Genomic DNA, 20560 nt, shown 5'->3' with positions numbered 1-20560 from the left:
GCGTATTTTTCGGGAGTGAAAATGCTTGCTGGCAGAAATAGTTTTTGAGAGCTGGTACAAAGATCCCGCGAGGCTCCAGTTTGTCGAAAGGATGAAAAACCCACATGTTTATGATGAGGCTTTTGCCTTATGTCTTTGGAACATAAGGTGCAAAGCGATCAAGGAGAGTCTAGGCACATTAGAGCTCGCTACCTGATGATACCTGGCTCCAACTTCTGTCTCGCAAGTTTGTGAAAAGAGCAAATAACTCACGATACTGTGTGTTCTACTCTTTAGCTCAATCGAACTTGAGAATTCATGACAGTATAATAACTGGAAAACAGATTTTTGACTATACCACCAAAATCTGTATTTTTATGGCATCTCGCGACCGAGCCTCACCCATGAAAAGAATATTTTTTTAATATTACGGCTGTATGCTACGATTATACGGGCATGTATGACATACAGAACCCGCACACCACAATTTTACCATACACCGCTCTACAAAACATCTCTGACGCACGCGATTTCAAATTAGGGCGAATTAAATTCCTCTGCGTATTGCAGTTGTACTACTGTCTACTCCAGTGGTTCTCAACCTTTTTGGCTTCGCGGACCCCTTTTGACCGTCACGGACCCGCGCGGACCCCCTAAAGTTTTAGCTCAATTTTAGCTCTATTATGGTGCAACCTTCATCTGTCTTGTGCAAATATGAACTGTAGGCTTGTGATAAACAGCAAAATAGTGATTTTTCTTAAAGATAACATCATACTATTTATATAGAAATTAGTGGACTTTTATTATTTCAAAGCTAATTTTGCTGCTGTACTTCTTGAAGTACGTGGTCGTGTCTTGAAAATCCGCGTCTTCGTTTTGATATGAACGAGGAGTGCCGAAAACCATTTCCGCAAAGATAGATGGAAGCTAATGCAATATTTACGTATAACGCTTCCGACGATACTTTTGGTGTGATCGCAACATTTATGGCACCAAAATGAAGAAACACATATTTAATGAACATATCACGTCCAGCATCTAGCGCAGGGACGGGCAACATACGGACCGCGGCCCGTGACGGCATTTTTAACGACCCGCAGAGAGATTCTACCGTCAAAGTGAAATCCTAATCTAAAAGTATAGACAAATATTATGCTCCAGAGCATGGATCCAAGTTTTCCAACCAGAGACTGTCATGAAACGACTTGTTCTGTTCGGGTTAAATATATATTTACGAGCAAACATTTTCGACCATGAACAATTGAACATTAACAAGACAAGGCTGCATACCAATATAACTCGTGATATGAATTCCAGGGTTGGAGCGTAATGCTTTGATAGCAACGAAACACTCCTTGTACGTCAAAAAATCAGCCTTGTCGATAGGGCATCCGCAATAAGAATGCGCCACATGTGATAGCCGAGCTTTGAGAGCAGGTGTATCATTGTCCGATTAATGACGAGTGTCAGCCGAAAATATTCGGGTTCATTTCAATATGAATATACTATTCAATTTTATATTAAAGCTCTGTACCTCCAAGAAGCTGTTCTCTGCATTGAGACAAATTATGGAAATGCTTCTGATTTTTTTTATTTCAAACGACTGTTCACTAACTTGATGAGACTGACAACTTCAAATCGAGAAGGATTCGTAGACATTACGAAGTCACCCTGATTGACGCTACTATCTCCATATTTTTATTTTTTCCACAAACCCCTACAAAACGTCTCTAAAGAGCAATATGTTTGTATGAGCAGGTTATTGGAAAATTGGCAATGAAAATGAGTTTCCACACTACCATAGTCCATGTCCGACGATTAATACGATGATATGAGTCATGAGGTTTTAGCAGTTGTGGTGCGAAACTGGCTCATGCTTTCTCAAATTGAAAAATAAAATAAAAATCAGGTTATCAACCATTTAAAAAATTCAGAGGTCTCGCGGACCCCCTGAAATTGCTTCGCGGACCCCTAGGGGTCCGCGGACCCCCGGTTGAGAACCACTGGTCTACTCAGATTGCAAGAACGGGACTATTACGTTCCGACAACGCTGGCTATCCAATCCATCTAGAAAGGTTTGGCCATCCACCATCAGTCATTTTTAGACCAAGGTTTTGTCGCCGCTTTTGTATTTTGCACCGCATTTTATCAGCGGTTTGTTCGCCAAAACTTTTACGTCTTCATGTGCCCCGACGCAGAAGGGGTTGGTCTCGAAATGAATGAGTCTCATAGGCCTGAACTCGCTCGTTGCACACCCCTACACTACACTCGTTCGTCCCAGCGGTCTTCGACCATGTTTTGCAGAAGAAAAAAAACAGTGTCGGACGAACCTTATGAATTCTCATGATAAAGCCAGATTTAATGCATGTCTCGCTTATTGGCTTCAGTACCCTATACACAGTGACCTTGGATATGTGAAAACGATTGCAGGATTTTTTGCAATAAATTCAATAAATATTACATACATATTAACAGATAGCTCTGGCACGGTGTCGACCCAAAATTATACCCTTTGCGGTCCATACTTTATTAGCCTTTGAAGGGGTATAACTTTGTCCTACAGTAACTTGCAAATGTGAGTCTGTAATGATGGTATTTACTACTATCCACGTGCCTCGTGCCAATCAAACAGTTAAACGAAAATATGATGATTGTTTAGCGAAAGACAGCAGAAAGTCAATTTGACGTCATTTTTACAGCCTGTCGCAGGCTCAGGTTGGCCGATATACTATATGTCTGCCACTATAGACAATGTAGACTGTAGAGATCTCGATACTGCCACTGCATCAGCTTCCAAACGAGGCTTTTGGTTACGTAATAATTATAGTGCGGGAATATTAATTCACTACGGCTTGTGAGAGTTACGATTAGTGGTGCGACGTATTAAGTGTTTACAATTGCGTCGCAACTACAAATGTTACACTGATCTTAAATTCTCTATTATGTTTATTTGAATTATTCCACCTCAGAAAAGTCAGCAATTAATCATGATTTTCATTCGCACTTTACCCGGATTTTTATTCGCACCACCTTCGTCATTCGCACTGCAATTTTATTCATTCGCACAAGTGCGAACCGTTACACAGGTTGAAAAGCACTGCTCTATCGGATAAAACATGTGGACTCCGAACGATATCGCATTGTGTATGTGGATAATTTACATGCTTACGTGAATGATGTTGACTCACTCCCAGCTCGGAAGACGATTCAGCCGGTGAGACCGATATCGCTCTGTCGGAAAAGATAACAAGAGTCCTGTCCGGCCGTAGCAGACAAATGCCCTCACGGTTTATTGACTATGTTATGTGAAAGTATTTTTCTTCCTGCTTAGTTCTTGTTGCTGTGGTTATTGCTTGTATTTTTTGTGAGAGTGTACATGAGTAGCACCTCTCAAAATTGATGCGGGGTGATGTAGTAGCCCTCGTGCGCCCCCTATCTGGTTTGGCGCCCTTGGGATGCTAGAGTGATGTCATGCGAGTTTTGTTTTCTTGTGTTTGATCTGGTCGCTGTCGGATTGTTTTAGTACCACTGATTGAATAAACGTCCTATCTGAGCAAAGGTCTCTATACAGTATAGTAATATAAGTCTTGTCTTCAATGTTACCTAATTCCGTTCGCTCCTATCGGACAACTAGAAAAGCAGCTGACTCAGAAACAAGAGCTATACGCTTAGATTGTTTTATCCACATTTTAATTATACAGCATTGGATATATGTCATGTATGGTAATACTGTTGGAGTCGGATTCTGAGTTCTCTTCAGAAAATAGTCGGAGTCGGTACGTTTAAAGACTCAGGTGTCGGAGTCGGTATATTGAAAATGTGTGGAGTCGGAATAACCAACAGCCCAACAGCCCTGGTTGTAAGCCACTTCCATTAATATCTATATTTCTTAGATTTAAAAGGCATATTATGTATAGCATATGACATGACGTTATTAGGAAGCATAATATTTATCAATACCTTTGTGGCGTTTCACGCACTCTGCACAGATAATTGACAGACATGGCATTATAGCATCAGCTAACAGCTACACAATCATTCACCAGTAAATTTTCAGATATCTCTTCTAAACGCAATTATGACATTTAGAATCGTAATATATTAGGGAAAATTGCCGTCGTTGATACTTGTAAGTTTCAGCACAAATTAATCTCATTCCTAGTTCAAGGAACATCATTTCTCTCAGATGGCTATTCGCCCCCTTTCAAATGCTTTCACGTCGACAAGGAGGGCGCTCCCCCAGTTTGTGAACTACTGATATAGTCAATACCTGATAGACAGCAATAAAAAGATGATACAGCAACATGGCGTGATGATGAAAATGTTCTCCATCCTGTATTACACAAGTCGGCTTGATGCCATTGGAAATTCGATTCATCCGGAAATATCCTAGTTGTGTGGCTATTCGGCGGACAGGGTAGATAGTGACTCTAGGTGAGGCTAAACTATAGTTTACCGAGATCACAGTAGCGTTTTCCGGCTAGAATAATGTGATATCGAACGCTGACCAGTATTTATCTGATAGAAACTTTCATTGTCGACAAAATATTGTTCCACCGCTCTGATCCGTCATACTTCAAAGAGTGATTCCTTCTTTTGTAATCCTTAGTGTAACATTAAATGGTATAATTTGGCGACCAGGATAAACATTTGTCAAAAGCTACTTATGTGACATAGATTTGGAGCTGAAAGAGTCTCAGTTGCATTTTGCGGGACATCGATCGCAGGGGAACTGGCAAATCAACTTCACAATTCCTAGTTTTCCTCATATATTAAATGCTTAGGATATTAAATCTTTCCAGTGTAGCGACTTGCGTTTTGGTGTTCTAGCAATGATAAGAAGAAATTCTCTTTCATTTCAGCTGGCTACGCGCCTGTGGTGATATGACTTCTATGACGAAGGAGGTTCCCTGCCGCTGGAAATATCAGGACATAATACAGTAGGAACTAGGAATCCTTAGAATATCTACAGGCACAACCCCACTCTGAAGCGAGCTTACTGGTGGATTGTAATTGTGAATCTAGTAGCGGTTGATTGCAATAGGTACTCGAAGCCGAAATAGCTTGTATTACCATAAATGAAAATATTGAATGACAGATATCGCGATGATGACGGCCGTCTATAAAATTGCTATGCGAATCATGACTTACCTGCCAAAACGAGTCGGGAGGGGGTCGATAGAACGACGATTTGGAATCAAATAACGCATGCCAATGGTAGGCATTGGTGACTATTGAGAGAGCATATCAGCATTAAGGATATGAGAAATAGATATTTTGTTTTGGGAGGATATTATCACATCTACTAGAGTAGCGAGATAGCGCATTGGTATAATTCGCGGCTGCAACGCCAACGAGTGTAGGTTCGAGTCCGATCGAGGTCGAATTCAGAATTTATATGCCTAAGTGTTGGAGGTTTATTTAGGCTCCTCCTCGCTACCTCATCCGCGTAAGCGGTGTCGTACAAAAAGTCTAGAAGTAGAAGTCGGCAGTTACGGGAAAAAATGAAGAAAATCGGCATGGTGTAAATGACCATAGTAGTCGACAAACACCGGGAACACCACAAAACAAACATCTACTGGAACAATATTGGCGAAAGTTGACAATATGACGCCGAATAGTGTAACCTCACCGATCTCTTTAAGATAACAAAGTCACATCATCTATTTGTAGTTAGGCTAGCGTTGCCATACGTCCGTAATTTCCCGGACATGTCCGGAATTTCACTGTTCAAAGTAGCGTCAGGGAGGAATTTCTAAAACATGTCACATGTCCGTAATTTTGAAGACTTGAGGTACGCTCATAATTTTTTCGTAAATCAGCATAAAACAATAATTTTTGGGAATATTTATGCTGATGCATGATATGATTCTTCCTTCATTTACTGGAATAAGCCTAATTGTAATCGCATTTATAGGAGAACGGTATATTCCTAGAGATCGTTAAGGCCGTTAAAATGATTTATTCAAATATAGTGGTTCCAAACGGGGAGGGGGGATCGTTTGTCTTTATTCTGGGGTTTGCGAATATGTTGAACGTAATCAACTTCCAAAATAGCCCGAGAGTAAGTCTGGGCAAAGGTGCTGACTGATTTTAGTAATCAGCTCGTCAAATTTTAATCAGGGCCACGGAACATTTTCAAGTCAGTGATGGAGTCGCCACCATAAAATGGTATGAAACCACTGGATGTGGGGTGTTTATAAAGCTCCGTGGTGCGCACCGGCATACGGGTGAGAAACAATCTTATCGGTAGGATATGAACATGACTTAACGATGTGCAATTACGCTCCCTGTATTTTTGAACTCATCATCCTCCACCAGCTCTACCGCTAACTCTGATCATGTGGGCGGAGAGTAGTATCTATATAGTAATACATGGAACGACCAATATTATTGACAGAATTCATTCAAATAATGTAACGACCAGATGCATAGAGAAACCCGATTCATATAGCATACAAGAAGTTGCATCGATTACCCAATATTGTGGGCTCGAAATCATTGGTTATTTGGGCGGGAGGGGGCCGAAAACATGTGCTTTCGGTCCCGGTAACACAACACACAGCCACATACTCTTGAACCCGATCGTGACCACCTCTGGTCCATGAGCAAAGCTTTGATAATGAGACGTCATAACTCATTTTGAAATCCACTAGTGGGCGCTAAAGAGTGTCCGGAATTTGGGTTGCTGAAATTGGGTAACCCCAAGTTGGGCATATCAATGGCATATCGCTAATCGCATTTGACACAGATAAATTTAAGGCAGGGGCCGGCAACCTTCCGTGTGCAGCGTGCCAAAATATGTCAATTTCAAAAACATTACCAACTGGCGTGCCAAACATTTTAGTTCTGTCATATTCATCGTTTCAACCAAGAAATTTCAACAACTGCTTATCTGAAGCTGGCAACGGCATCACTGACGCCAGAGGTTCTCAAAATATGAGTCGCGAAAAGTATATTATTTTCTTAATTCATTCCTAAAAAAATTATTCGCGGAACTATCTACAGTGGTTGATTGACATGTTCTACGAATTAGGGATTTAGAAACGTATCACGTAAAAATTTGAAACAGACCGTGTAATGCGTAATGTGACAGTGGCAATAAAGAAGGTTAGGTGACTTTATGTGACTTAAATTGTTACGGGATAATATGCTGTATTGACTTCATTTTGAATCTGGATTACACATGCGAGGTGCGTAGGCAGCGTAAACGTAGGCGTCAGCGTCACACTGGTGTACACGCAGGGCCGTAACTGCCGGGGCGAGATCGAAGGTCCAAAATTATTTCGTGGATTAGCATATATTCTGGAGTATTTATTGAGAATTTATGCAACTTTTTCAAACGATTTTCGCGCCCGGCGCGATTTCAAGTCGCCAAGTATCTTGATTATTGGGTACTCTTTCCCCAAGAAAAAATGTACAAAATTTATTGAAATGGGCATATCGGCGTTGCCCATTACCGCGTCACGACGCGCCAAGACATATAAAGTTTTAGGCCATGTAACATGCGACTCCAAACTCCAACTCCAAAGTGCATGTAGCAGAACGATCGGCAGTGAGAAAACCTTGGCCGTGATCCGTAAATGACTGCCCTTATGCTGACCGAAAACTTCGTTATATATACAAAATACATGTAGGCTTAGTTGTCCATACAGGCGCCAAAATGATAGGCGCCGAATGTTGCTGTCTTGGCAATCTGAACCTCACAAAACAAACACCATCCCGCATGAAAAAATTATATGCCAGTGGAGAAATACCAATCAAAAATCGTGTGATCTTTCAATTTAGTACGTTTGGGCGATTCTATATTTTTTGATATAGCAGACAGGAGATCACGAAATAACATCATGTAACGAAGTCATACCAACGGGTCCGCCCGGCCGAAGATGTTAAATTATTATGTACGGGCTCTATACGGTTTCAAAGACACCTCACTCAGCTCTACCGGCAAATCTGATTACGTGAGCAGAGAGGACATGAAATTGATAGTAATATATATACAATTCCCGATCTTATTTTGTCATGAATTATCGAAAATTTCCGCGCCTTGCACTGGCTCACTACACGTTACAACTATAATTTCGTGGCAAAAGCGAACAACGTGATGGGGGGTCTGTTTATCACCTCATGGAAGCCAAAGACTCATGGGGGATGGGGTGTTGGCTGACGAAGTGCTGTTTCGTTCCTGCCAACGTGTATACACCCGTATATGTCTAATTATTATTGAGGAGTCCTACTTTTTCAAACACACAACACTCAGTTCTACGGTAAATCAGATTACGTGATCATAGAGAGAGGATAAAAATTGATTGCAATATATATGTAATTCCCGATCATATTGACCGATTCAATCATGAATTTTAGAAATTTCTCGTGCTTCGCGCGTTTAAGCGACGAACGCTGACTCACTAAACGGACACCCAATGTAGCAGTTCAGTAGCTGCAAATAGCGCATAGCCTGAGGTGGGTGGGAAGTTCGATTTATAACTATGTTGGGGCCCCAGACCCACGTTTGGAAGGGGAGGGGGGCTGACGAAGTGCTGTTACGGCCCTGTGTACACGACGAAACCCATGCTGCCTAACTCTCGAAAAGATGTACTTCCTGCCTTTAATGCAAGTAATGTTGTTTACCAATACAAGTGCCACTGTGATAGTAGGTATGTAGGACGTACATCTCAAAGATTGTTTGAGTGTATTAAGCAGCATATACCCAAATTGATTCGGTCAAAAATATGCGCAAATGATCGCACGGTACTCGCACGTCAGTGCTAATTGGCTGTCAAAACAGACTGCTATGACGATTACCAAGCATATTCTTCGTCAATTGGTCAGCATCTGAGTGAAAACCTCGCCTGTACACAGCACAATAATGACAATGGACGATTCTCACCGCTCTAGCGCCACCTATGAAGGGATGGCGGTCGTAATTCTGCCTCCCTAAGGCTACCATTGTGTGCAGAAATATTGCAGTACATGTCCCTTTATGGCAGTGTTGGGATGACTCGAGTCAGACTCGAGTCACCTTTTCCGTATGACTTGACTTGACTCGAGTCACTTTGCAAAAATGACTTGACTTGACTTGACTCGACGCTTCAAAAATGCAGATTGACTCGTGACTCGAAGCAAAATTGACGAGTCAATTTCAAGTCATCAAGTAATCGATGTCGACTAGATCGCCGTATCTTGTATAAGTTCGGATTGTTGACCGATCACTCAATGATTGTGAGTTTTACCGAGCCTTCATTGTTGCATCACTAATGAATTGATCGTTAACGCAGTGATCGAAGTTTATAGCTTACGTTTTCGTAAACTTGCACACCTCAACCAGCCCTGTTACGTGCTATAAATCGAACGAATATCGTCCATACGTTTATAATTGTACATCATGGTTATATTTTTGGGTAGGGTATTGCTTAGGCTCACCATATTTTGAATATCTAAAAAGAGGACACTTTTTCAGAAATTTGAGACTTGCAAAACCGGAGAAGAATTGTCCAAAATCGGTGAATTTTCCCCACTTTGTGATCGGTTGACTGAAAAAAGGGTCAACTTTTCGCCCAGCCGGAGCGTCACTTCTGTGCTACTTTACGGCATATCACTCGCATTTTGCTCTAAATATGACCTAAATTTTCATAAAATGAACAAAATCTTAAAAAAGAGGACAAAAGGCCGTCCTCCGAGGACACTTTCAAAAAAGTCAAAAAAGACGACAAATCCTCTTAAAAGAGGACGTATGGTAACCCTAGTATTGCTACATATCATTTAGGCCTAATGAAATTTGTGATGCTTGATACGATATCCTATATTTTGGCTGATAATTATAGATCAGGGGTGGGCAAATCGTTGCCTTAAAAGAGTCACAACACAAAAATTATATATACTAATTTATTCCGTCACAAGGAAATGTTGGGTATTCGAATGAAGTTTATTATTGTGTGGTACAGAGTTGGATCAATTGTAATTTGTAATTGTAATTAAATGTAATTAATTACATTTTTCAGTGTCATTGTAATGTAATTGTAATTGAAGCATTTTTATTTTGTGTAATTGTAATTGTAATTGTAATTTGACAAAAATTTTGCTCAATTACAATTTCAATTACATTAAATTGCTATTGAGACCTGACAAGCACAACATAAAACAATTGACTTATAATGCATTCTCTTTAAATGTCGACAAGTAATTTGATGGATCCATTCGCGGAAGCCCTTGACTGTGTCCTTGCAGCCGAAGTTTTTTTTATTTTTACCGCTATGCTGGCCTCGGCTGCCATTGTATACAATTATTGGATTACTAACCAACGGATGGATTCGCAACACGTGACTCACGATTGAATACGCCGAGAAGCGAACTGCTGAGCCGGCTAAAAGCAGCAGAATTGATAGTCCTATTGCTGGCGATCCAAGCGTCGAAATTTGATATGTGTGGTCCTAATCGCACTGATTCCGCAATAAAAGTATATTTCCAGGCAATGGTACCATCCCAAAATAGTCGTGAAAGTCTGGGAATCGGCATTGTTCTGAACAATCGCTGGGCGTAATTGGTCATTGTTGTGGTCATGCTGCTGCGGCGCTCTCACTTTTCAGAACAGTCGGCCTTAAACTAGGGTTACCATATTTCAGCAATCCAAATTCCGGACACTCGTTAACGCCCACTAGTGGATTTCAAAATGAGTTATGACGTCACACTAGCAAAGCATAGCGCATTGACCAGAGGTGGTCACCATTCGGTTCAGGAGTATGTGGCTGTGTGTTGTGTAACGGAACCGAAAGCACATGTTTTAAGCCCCTCCCGCCCAAATAAACAATGATTTTGAGCCCACATTATAGGGTAATCGATGCAACTTCAGTGGGGGGGGGGGGGGGGACTTGATATATGAATCTGGTTTCTATATTGCATCTGCTCGTTAAATTATTTGAATGAATTCTGTCAATAATATTGGTCGTTCCATACATTACTATATAGTTACTACTCTCCGCCCACATGATCAGAGCTAGCGGTAGAGCTGGTGGAGGGTGATGAGTTCGAAAATACAGGGAGCGTAATTGCACATAGTTAAGTTATGTTCATGTCCTACCGATAAGATTGTTTATCAGCATTATGCCGGTGCGCACCACGGAGCTTTATAAACATCCCACATCCAGTGGTTTCCAACCTTTTATGGTCGCGACTCCATCTCCAATTTGAAAATGTTTCGTGGCCCAGATCAATATTTGACGAACTGATGACTAAAAGAAGTCAGCCCCTTTGCCCAGACTTACTCACGAACTATTTTGGAAGCTAATTACGTTCAACGTAATCGAAAACCCCAGAATAAAGGCAAACGACCCCCCCACCCCCGTTTGGAACCACTATCTTTGAATAAAGCATTTACACGGTCTTAACGATCTCTAGGAATATACCGTTCTCTTATAATTGTGATTACAATTAGGCTTATTCCAGTAAATGAAGGTTGGTTTTATTTATATTTTATTGCAGTTTTTGCAAGGGTGGTACTCTTCATATTAAAATCAATAAATGTGATAGTAAATCGCGCGCAGCGCGAAGAAAAATATCATACATCAGCATAATCATTCCTGAAAAATATTGCTTCATGCTGATTTACGAAATATTTATGTGCCAACGTCAAGTCTTCAAAATTCCGGACATTTGGCATATTTTAGAAATTCCTCCCGGACGCTAGTTTGAACGGTGAAATTCCGGACATGTCCGGAAAATTCCGGACGTATGGCAACCCTACCTTAAACGGCTAGTTTGGAGAAGTTACATTGCCCTGACGAGATTTTAATTTGTATTTTCGGAATTGGTGCATCAATAGCTTACGATAAAGACCAGATGCATCAAATTTGGACGCTTGGATCGCCAGCTCTAGGACTACAAAGTTTGCTGCTTTTAGCCGGCTCTGCAGTACGTTTGTCGGTGCATTCATCCGTGACTCACATCTTGCGCATCTATCCGTGGGCTGGCAATCTACAATACGATTTCAGATCACGATGCTGCATCGTTACTTCGTCTGGCTAACTAACCAGACCACTGGATATTATATAACGTCTTATCTGACAAAGCACGGTTTTGTTTTTACTCCTCATCCTAATTCCTACGTCCCTCGATAAAAATAATAATATTTCTTTAATTATATACTATATACGCAAATCCAACACGTCCATATATTATAATACTTTTTTCAACGACATACTGCATACTGGAATAGTTCGAAAACGTTTTTTCTTTTTTAATAATTAACGGGTATTTGCGCATCATGAATGAAACATGAATACTTGAATTGTTGTTAATTAGGACGCTACGGTTGTCAAGGAGCACGGTTGAATTTATGATTATTCAATTACATGTTCAACAGCGGTAATTGTAATTGTAATTGTAATGTAATTGAAGCATGCAAGGAGTAATTGTAATTGTAATTGTAATTTGATATTTTTAGCATGGAGTAATTGTAATTGTAATGTAATTGAAACATGCATGAAAGTAATTGTAATTGTAATTGTAATTGAACTGAAATAATGTAATTGATCCAACTCTGGTGTGGTATAAGACAAGAGGATGCGCCTCCACCTAGTCTGCAAGGTGAAGGTGAAGTCGGACTGATATGACGTCAAACAGTGCGGAGCTCGGTAATCATAATACTTCGTAAATATGTATTTTTTGAGCGACTGTTGGCAATTAAGGTTTTTGTGTTTGGTTTCGTAATGACGTTCAAATTCTAGCTTTGTGATTATTATTGGGCGAATTATGACGGAAAAGGCACAGTGGCTTACGCTCATTATCACCGAATGCACATTGCACCCTCATTGAAGAGCCACAATCAAAGACTCAAAGATCAGCATGCGGCTCGCGAGTCGCAGTTTTCCCACCCCTCTTATAGACTAAGGCTATACCGCTATACTTGCGTAGTTTGACATTTCTACGTATGCATGTGCGATAGAGCGCCTTCTTGCGTGTAAAATCAACTCTTTATTCGTTCCTCGATTCAGAATAAATGGGGAACCCATCTGTATTTAAAACAGTTAGCAAAATACAATGACCTTAAATCACGTATCGTACTTTGAAAATTCAACTGACTCGACTAGTGACTTGACTCGTGACTTGACTTGACTTGACTCGACTTGACTCGAGTCACCTCCAAAAATCGCGTGACTTGACTTGACTCGAGTCACCTTTGAAAATCGAGTGACTTGACTTGACTCGAGTCAAAATCTGCAATGACTCGAGATGACTCGTGACTCGAAGGTATTGACTTGTTCCCAACACTGCTTTATGGCGGCTCGTTACTGCGAATGCATGAGTTGTTGGTTATTGCAACACCACTAATGCCTGATTTCATGTCATTGCTAGTGAAATCCAGACCCTACTTCTTCATTATAGCTGTTTGCGAAGCCTTGGCGTGGGACTGTATTTTTGATTTAACTGAACTGCTGTTGACTTCTCTTCTGGTGTCACTAGTAACAGTAACAATTTACACAGCAATGTATGGAGCTTGTATTTTCTTAGTTGTTGACGGATCTACCAGAGTTCAGTTTTGCCGACGTAGACAGGATTGCCAGTGAATCGAGAGGTACTGGAAATAGCAAAGGCTATAAATTATTCGCTGAATCTGACATATGAGATTTTAGAGGCATGTTGTAATTTATACTAGCAGAGGTCCTTGGTAGATTCATTCAAGCACTCAAATTATAGGCTCCTAACTGGCTTTGAGAATTAGACTTCGTGACTTTGCAAGTATCTTCTGTGATCCTGATGAGTTTGAGCATGTCAGTATCAGCAGTGTTGTTGGGGTCAATGCTTGATATTGCATATTGTCAAATCAAAAAATTGTGCTGGCAACTAAAATCAAATACCTAGTCAACAAATTGTTTAGTAACAAACAAATACGAAGCTTTACAATATGACTAAAAATTGCTGTCATTGCAATGTTCCCAGTTGCACTGCCTGACTGCCCCAGTTCGATGATTGTCAAGTGCACTATATACTGCTGCAGTATTTTATGTTCCAGGTGCAGATGTGCCTCATCGACCAGCCACAACGACACGGACCATCGATGATCGACAAGGATATTTCGAAATCTGATGATAAAACTAGAACTGTCAAGGACACCTTGCCCATTTGCGGGATATGAAAGGGTCATGGCCACCCAGAGATCTTTCATTTTACCTGGGTTAAGACTTTGTTCTCCACGGTGGACACCAAGCCGCTCACTCCCAGTCGTGTACCGGATAAGCTTTGTGCATAACTGGCTAGCTCCTAGCAAATGGCGGATAAATTTGTCAATATACAATACCCAACAGAACTGTTGAATGTTACTTGTTTTGTTTATTGAGCAGATAAAAAATGAAAGGATTAGCGATATAAAGCGGACTTGACTTTATGTAGCCACTTTGGCCATGAGACGCGATACCAATCAAGCTTGTGTGTATGTAGCCACTTAGGCCATGTGGCGCGATACCAATCAAGCATTATTAACATGTGTGCTACCATAATTTCCTCATCTGAAGGATTGGGGCATATGTTCTCTAATTTTCTCTCTACTCACCCAAATTGTCAATTTCCCATGAGTAAAATATGAAAAATTTGCCCAAGTTATCGATAACCCGCTAACAGATGCAGTTGACAAGTTGAATCGAACACCAAGGTCTTTCACTCCAAAGCCTTGGTGAATCCGACAAACAAATGAAAACAGTTCGTCTTGCAATGGCAGAGTTTTTGAATTTGCCTTTGCTTGAAATTCTTCAATATACTACTTCTGAGATAATTTTTAACAGCTGATAAAAGTGGAACAGTTGCAGCTGTTGATGACTATATGACTATATTGACTATTGACTATATCAAAAACTTCAAAATCAATCCCATAACTTGAAAATCCAGAATAATACAGGAACATAAATCATCGGATGCCTTGAATCGTGCACAAAATCAGCTTCTCCAGCTCGTTACTTGAATCCTGAATTATTCCTTTGCTTTAGATGATTTTTCTTCACAATACGCGTGATCCAGCAATGGCTGTTGTAGATGTGGAATCTGATCAGTGCTACTTGGACCAGGAATTTCTTCTGGAGTATGATGTCCACTGCAAATACAGTTAGATGCATTAATAACATGCCGACAGAAATGAAAACATTTATAGTTACGGACTAACGGTATATTTACGATCAACTAACAATGGCAGTTATTCAAGTACATCTACGTTTTTCAAGTAATAGAGTTCCTTTTACTAAATAGTTAGTGCTGGTGGTATAACCAAGTGCAGAAAAAAATTTAAAGTAAACAATCACCCGAATAACAAATGAGCCGAATTGGATAAAATGTCTGTCAGCTTGCCACACACTAATATCACTAATAATGTTCGGTCATGATGTTTGTCGCTGTTCAGGTGATACAGCAGCTTGGGATTGAGCTCAGGATTTTGCTGCACTAATCATAATAACCATAAATACTTTTACACGGTTCTAGAATGGCCAAGCACACCTTGGACATATTTCCTGATACTGAGTTGTGCAAGTTATATTTTTGGCTGCAATGCACTCTACAGTCTACATATAGTTGGAAAGGCAGTATCATGTAGTTCAGTGCTTCAGTGAACCTCAGAAGACGAATTCCATCTGGCAGGGAAAAATTATATTCCAGTGAAGAAATACTAATTTGAAATCGTGTGCGTCTTTACGATTGGGCGACAGGGATATACAGAACTAGATATCCCTGTTGGCGATTCTATATTTTTTGATATAGCAGATTGGAGGTCATGAAATCCATCATGCAACGAAGTCATACCAACGGGTCCGCCCGCCCGAATATGTTTAATTATTAGTTACGGGGCCTACAGTTTCCAAGACACCTCACAATGTTCCCACTCCGTTTTAACGAGTCTGCGCACACTCACAAACTCACTGCGCAGACCCTGGGACAACAGTGCGTAGCGACTAAAAAAAGGTCATAACTTCGGATTTGTTGTGTGCAACGTAGATTTTCTGTGCGCAGAGACCGTGCCAGCACTGCGCACGTGCGCTGCTTAGAGGGAACATTGCACCTCACTCAGCTCTACCGGTAAATCGGGTAACGTGAGCAGAGAGGACAAGAAATTGATAGCAATGCAATTCCCAATCTTATTGACCGATTTCATCATGATTATCGAAAATATTTGCGCTTCGCACTGGCTCGCTAAACAGTACAGCTGATTTCGTGGCAAAAGCGAACAACGTGATGGAGAGCGGTCGGTTTATCACCCTATAGGAGCCCAAGACCCAAGTTTTTTTCGGGGGGCCTGACGAAGTGTCGTTTCGTTCCTGCCAACGGGTATACGCCCGAAGATGTATAATTATTATTGAGGGATCCTACCTTTTCAATCACACATCACTCAGCTCTACCGGTAAATATGTTTACGTGAGCAGAGAGAGGATAAAAATTGATATCAATATATATGCAATTCCCGATCATATTGACCAATTCAATCAATAATTATTGAAATTTTTCGCGCTTGGCGCGTCTAGGCGAGAATAGCTGGATCAGTAAAGGGACTGGACACCCAATGTAGATGACCAGTATCAGCATATAGAGGATAGACGAAGGGAGGTCTGTGGGAGAAGCCCCCCGGAAGTTTGGTTTATCACCCTATGGAGGGCCCAAGACCAACGTTTTTTTTGGGGTGGGGGGGCTGACGAAGTGCTGTTACGGCCCTGGTAACGAATTATTTGTACCTAAGGGCACGCCTGAATATGTTTAAATATTAATTACGTGCCCTTTAGTTTTCAATACAACAGCTCACTCAGCGCTACTGGTGAAAAAAATCTGATTACGTGGGCTGAGAGGATAAAAAGTATATAGCGACATATATATGTAATTACCAGCTATTACTTCATGCATTATAGAAAATTTTGGAAGCTAGGGCGACCGGGCCACACAAACTTTGATGACCATCGAAATCACGCTACTGGTTTCTTGGGGGCGAAGCCCTCAGAAATTTGGTTTATCACGCTATGGGTGCACAAGGCAATCGTTTTAGGGGGGTTGACGAAGTGCTATAGCGGCCCTCCCTCTTACTCATCGTCTTTATTACATTCCTTACAATATGAGGTTGGGGGGCGCTGGAGCACTATAATCTGTGAAAGGGGGCGCTGGAGGAAAAAAGGTTAAGAACCACTGATGTAGTTATTGGACTTTCCCTTCCACCCAATTGATGTGCCGAGTTCGCGAAATAGTTTTAAATAATATTGGAATCTCTCACACATAAGAGACCTATCTACCATGTACCAGTCATTGTTAAGAATTGAAAGAAATTTGTAGCCTCATATTATGTCGGTTTACTTTGATCTCACCTCTGATGCCTGTGCAACACCCTTCTTGATGGTGTTGTTGACTTCGTCCACTTGAATATCCCAGTAACTGCCCCAATTTTCAAATAGTGACGTCCGCAAGACTTCAGTCTATAATCCTCGTCATTAAAATGCTCCCCACAAACACGTGTATTTCCAGTTATCAAGACAAAAGTCAATAGCAACATTATCACGATAGAACAGGGGAGAGTATGATCGGATTGAAACACTTCTGGTAATTTACTCACTTCAAAATTCAACCCGACTACAGATCTAATTTTTTATATCCATTTCTTCATTTGAAAAGATAGTTTCATGGCCTTTCTTAGTCGTTGTTGCATTTCAGAACACAGCAATCATAGTGTGATCTTCCTGTCACAGTCTACGATCCCGCATCTGCATTCATGTCTGTTATCTCACAGGCAATACAGTATAATATATAGATTGTTTATCGCAAAAGTTCTTTGCAAGAAATCAACCTGTCCATATCAAACATAAAACTTTATTACAGGAATAAATTCACTAATTTAAATTACATAAATATATCCGTTATGACCAGCCATTTTACAAATATATATGCACTATTATTATCTTAAAAGTCAAGCTGATATGCCATGATGTTCTCGACTTCTCGTGAGTTGTCACAAATCAGTACCGAAAAACTTCGTAAAACGGCTGAAATCGGCTGTTTTTCGCTAACAAAAAGATTCCATGCTAATAATAAACATGCTATTTATCTTAATTTAGCATCGATACCCTGAACTGCATCATATCGCCAACCCACGGAGATAAATAGCGAAACCAACTCCAAAACTGCCATCTGCGCGCACGAAGCAAGATTCACCGACCGCCATCCCTTGACCATAATGGCGGCGCTCGTGAGCAAAAATGAAAATCGTGCATATGTTCACTGTCATTGCGCGTGGCAGATCTTTGTTTCATTTAAAAGTGTTTAAAAGATTTTCTCTATAACCTAAAAATTTCTCATTAGTACGTGTTGTTTCAGGTGTGTAACTGTTTATTGACAAACTGCGCTGCTACTGTAGTTCCGTATGTACATATACTTCATAATTTGTTATTGTTGCCATTGGTACAATGCGAATTTCATAATCTGTGATTTTGATTGTTGCGTCATACTTTGCCTTTTTGGTTTTGCTATTAATTCTGTTTAAATCCCTTTAGTGTGCCGTTAACTCTTGAAAAGAGGCACCCAAAGTTTTCGAGTTTAATAAATATTCTGCTACAATAGATGTTGCATTGAAAGATAAAAAGAAATTTAAAAATATTTGAAATTCGACGCTCCGTGTTCTCAATCTCATAAAATCGACGACGCAAAGGGCGATACGCAGGCCGATTTGATATATCGCAATTGGCTTAATACAGTGGTTCCCAACCTTTTTCGACTAATCGCTCCCTTTTCGAATTCAACACCGATGATCGCCCCCCAAATTTTGTGAACCGAAAAATGGGCATACAAACTGCAATCACCAAAAAAAGGTTAACATTTCGGCTCGATGTCGAATTTTACACTTTTGCAACCAAAATTTGGTTGGTTGACTAAAAAGAAAAGGTCATTTCCCCGCCTTGACTCCAATATAGCCGTTTTAACGCATCATCGCCCCCTTCGCAATTTTCGCCCCCTTTCGCCCCCTTTGCCCATTTTCGCCTGGACCGCCAAATCTCCCCCTGGGGGCGATATCGCCCACGTTGGGAACCACTGGCTTAATATATCGCAATGAGATATATGAAGCCTCGAAAAGTGCGATATATTAATTTGCCGTACGAGTAGTGAGGGTACCTGGATTATAGACGCACCCTGAGGCTATTTAGAATATAAAATCTCTCATGATACAATTAACGTCGGACTATGCGTGGTTTATGAATTATACATAAATGACGAAAACTATGATGTCTATGCAAGGCTTTATTCGCCAGATATTCTATTATTATGTGTATTTAGGATTTTGTATTTTCGTGGTCACGCAGACGAGGCGTAATGATATGCGCGGTTTTATGATGTTATCACAGAGGAACTAGGCGACTGCAGTATGTATAGGTTCGATTCCCACAGTCCCCGCACTTTTCCATAACGTCACTATTCAGTGCTAGAGCGACTTCTCGATAAATAAATAACATTCATTATACGTTAGATCAGTGGTTCCCAACGTGGGCGATATCGCCCCCCAGGGGGCGATTTGGCGATCTAGGGGGGCGAAAATGACGAAGGGGGCGACAGGGGGGCGAAAATGGACAAAGGGGGCGACGGGGGGCGAAAATAGCGAAGGGGGCGATAGGGGGGCGATGACGCGTAAAACGGCTGACCTTTTTTTTTTTTTTTTTTTTTTTTTTTTTTAGTCATCCACCTAGCAATGCGGAGCGAAAAAACGTTATTTTCAGCTCTAAGCGGAGAAAGATGACCTTTTTTTTTTTTTTTTTTTTTAGTCAACCCGCCGGTGATTACAGTCTGTATGCCCAATTATCGGTGCACAAAATTTGGGGGGCGATGATCGGTGTTGACCTTGAAAAGGGGGCGATGGGTCGAAAAAGGTTGGGAACCACTGCGTTAGATGATTAAATGCCGCATTATTCGTTACATGATTAAATTCCGAGACTTTATATTAACTTGCTTTCGAAAAATAAATATAATTCAGATTATATATAAGTTTGGAAAACTCTTGATGTCTATACAAGGCTATATTCGCCAGATAATATTATTATGTGTATTTGGACTTTGTATTTTAGGGGATGACATGAGCTCTGAGATAATACTCATCAACGTTGAACTATTGCCGCGGTTTTATGATAATTACGTTAGAAGATTAAATTCCAATTTCGCGCATTCAATTTATGTGTATTTAAGTCTATATATGATAAACAAGACCTCTGTAAATATTGAGAAATGGCATCATCACTAATTAAATAATGTTCATTTATTTCGAAAAAATAGCATAATATATCAGTAATAGCGTTAACGTCACAAAAGCATCCAGCACGACCAGACGGCGTGAAACAGCGCTTTCGCTCGATTCTTGCAGTGACCACATTTCATACGATTCAGTCCTTTTCATGTCACTAGAATAAGGGTAATTAAACCGACAGTGAAACGCCGCCGGCGTCTTGTAACGTAATAATGTAAGCTGCGTCGGGTGCTGCTATAATGTTAGGAGCGAATATAGTAGAAAGTCCACGTCTGGACACCTGTAAGCAGGTGCGCATACTACCGTAGTAAAATGCATAACAGAATTCACGCAAAAGTCGATATT

General features: G+C 40.7%; 3 long non-coding RNA genes across 3 annotated transcripts in view; 2 read left to right on the top strand and 1 right to left on the bottom strand.

The window, feature by feature from the left end:
• LOC145449025 (uncharacterized) overlaps window positions 1-20560 on the top strand; it is a 567369-nt gene that overhangs the window by 401134 nt on the left and 145675 nt on the right. The window lies entirely within an intron of this gene.
• LOC145449026 (uncharacterized) overlaps window positions 1-20560 on the bottom strand; it is a 223220-nt gene that overhangs the window by 87204 nt on the left and 115456 nt on the right. The window lies entirely within an intron of this gene.
• Window positions 13316-14281, top strand: LOC145448932 (uncharacterized). Its single transcript, XR_013918070.1, has 2 exons — window positions 13316-13549; window positions 13988-14281. It is a non-coding gene; the product is annotated as an uncharacterized LOC145448932 (long non-coding RNA).

The sequence above is a fragment of the Botryllus schlosseri genome, chromosome 10, assembly GCF_051294905.1.
Source record: "Botryllus schlosseri isolate E-star chromosome 10, Bs_hap1, whole genome shotgun sequence".
NCBI classification, from domain to species: domain Eukaryota; kingdom Metazoa; phylum Chordata; class Ascidiacea; order Stolidobranchia; family Styelidae; genus Botryllus; species Botryllus schlosseri.
Note: the sequence above shows the minus strand (reverse complement) of the source record. Positions and strands in the feature narration are given on the sequence as shown.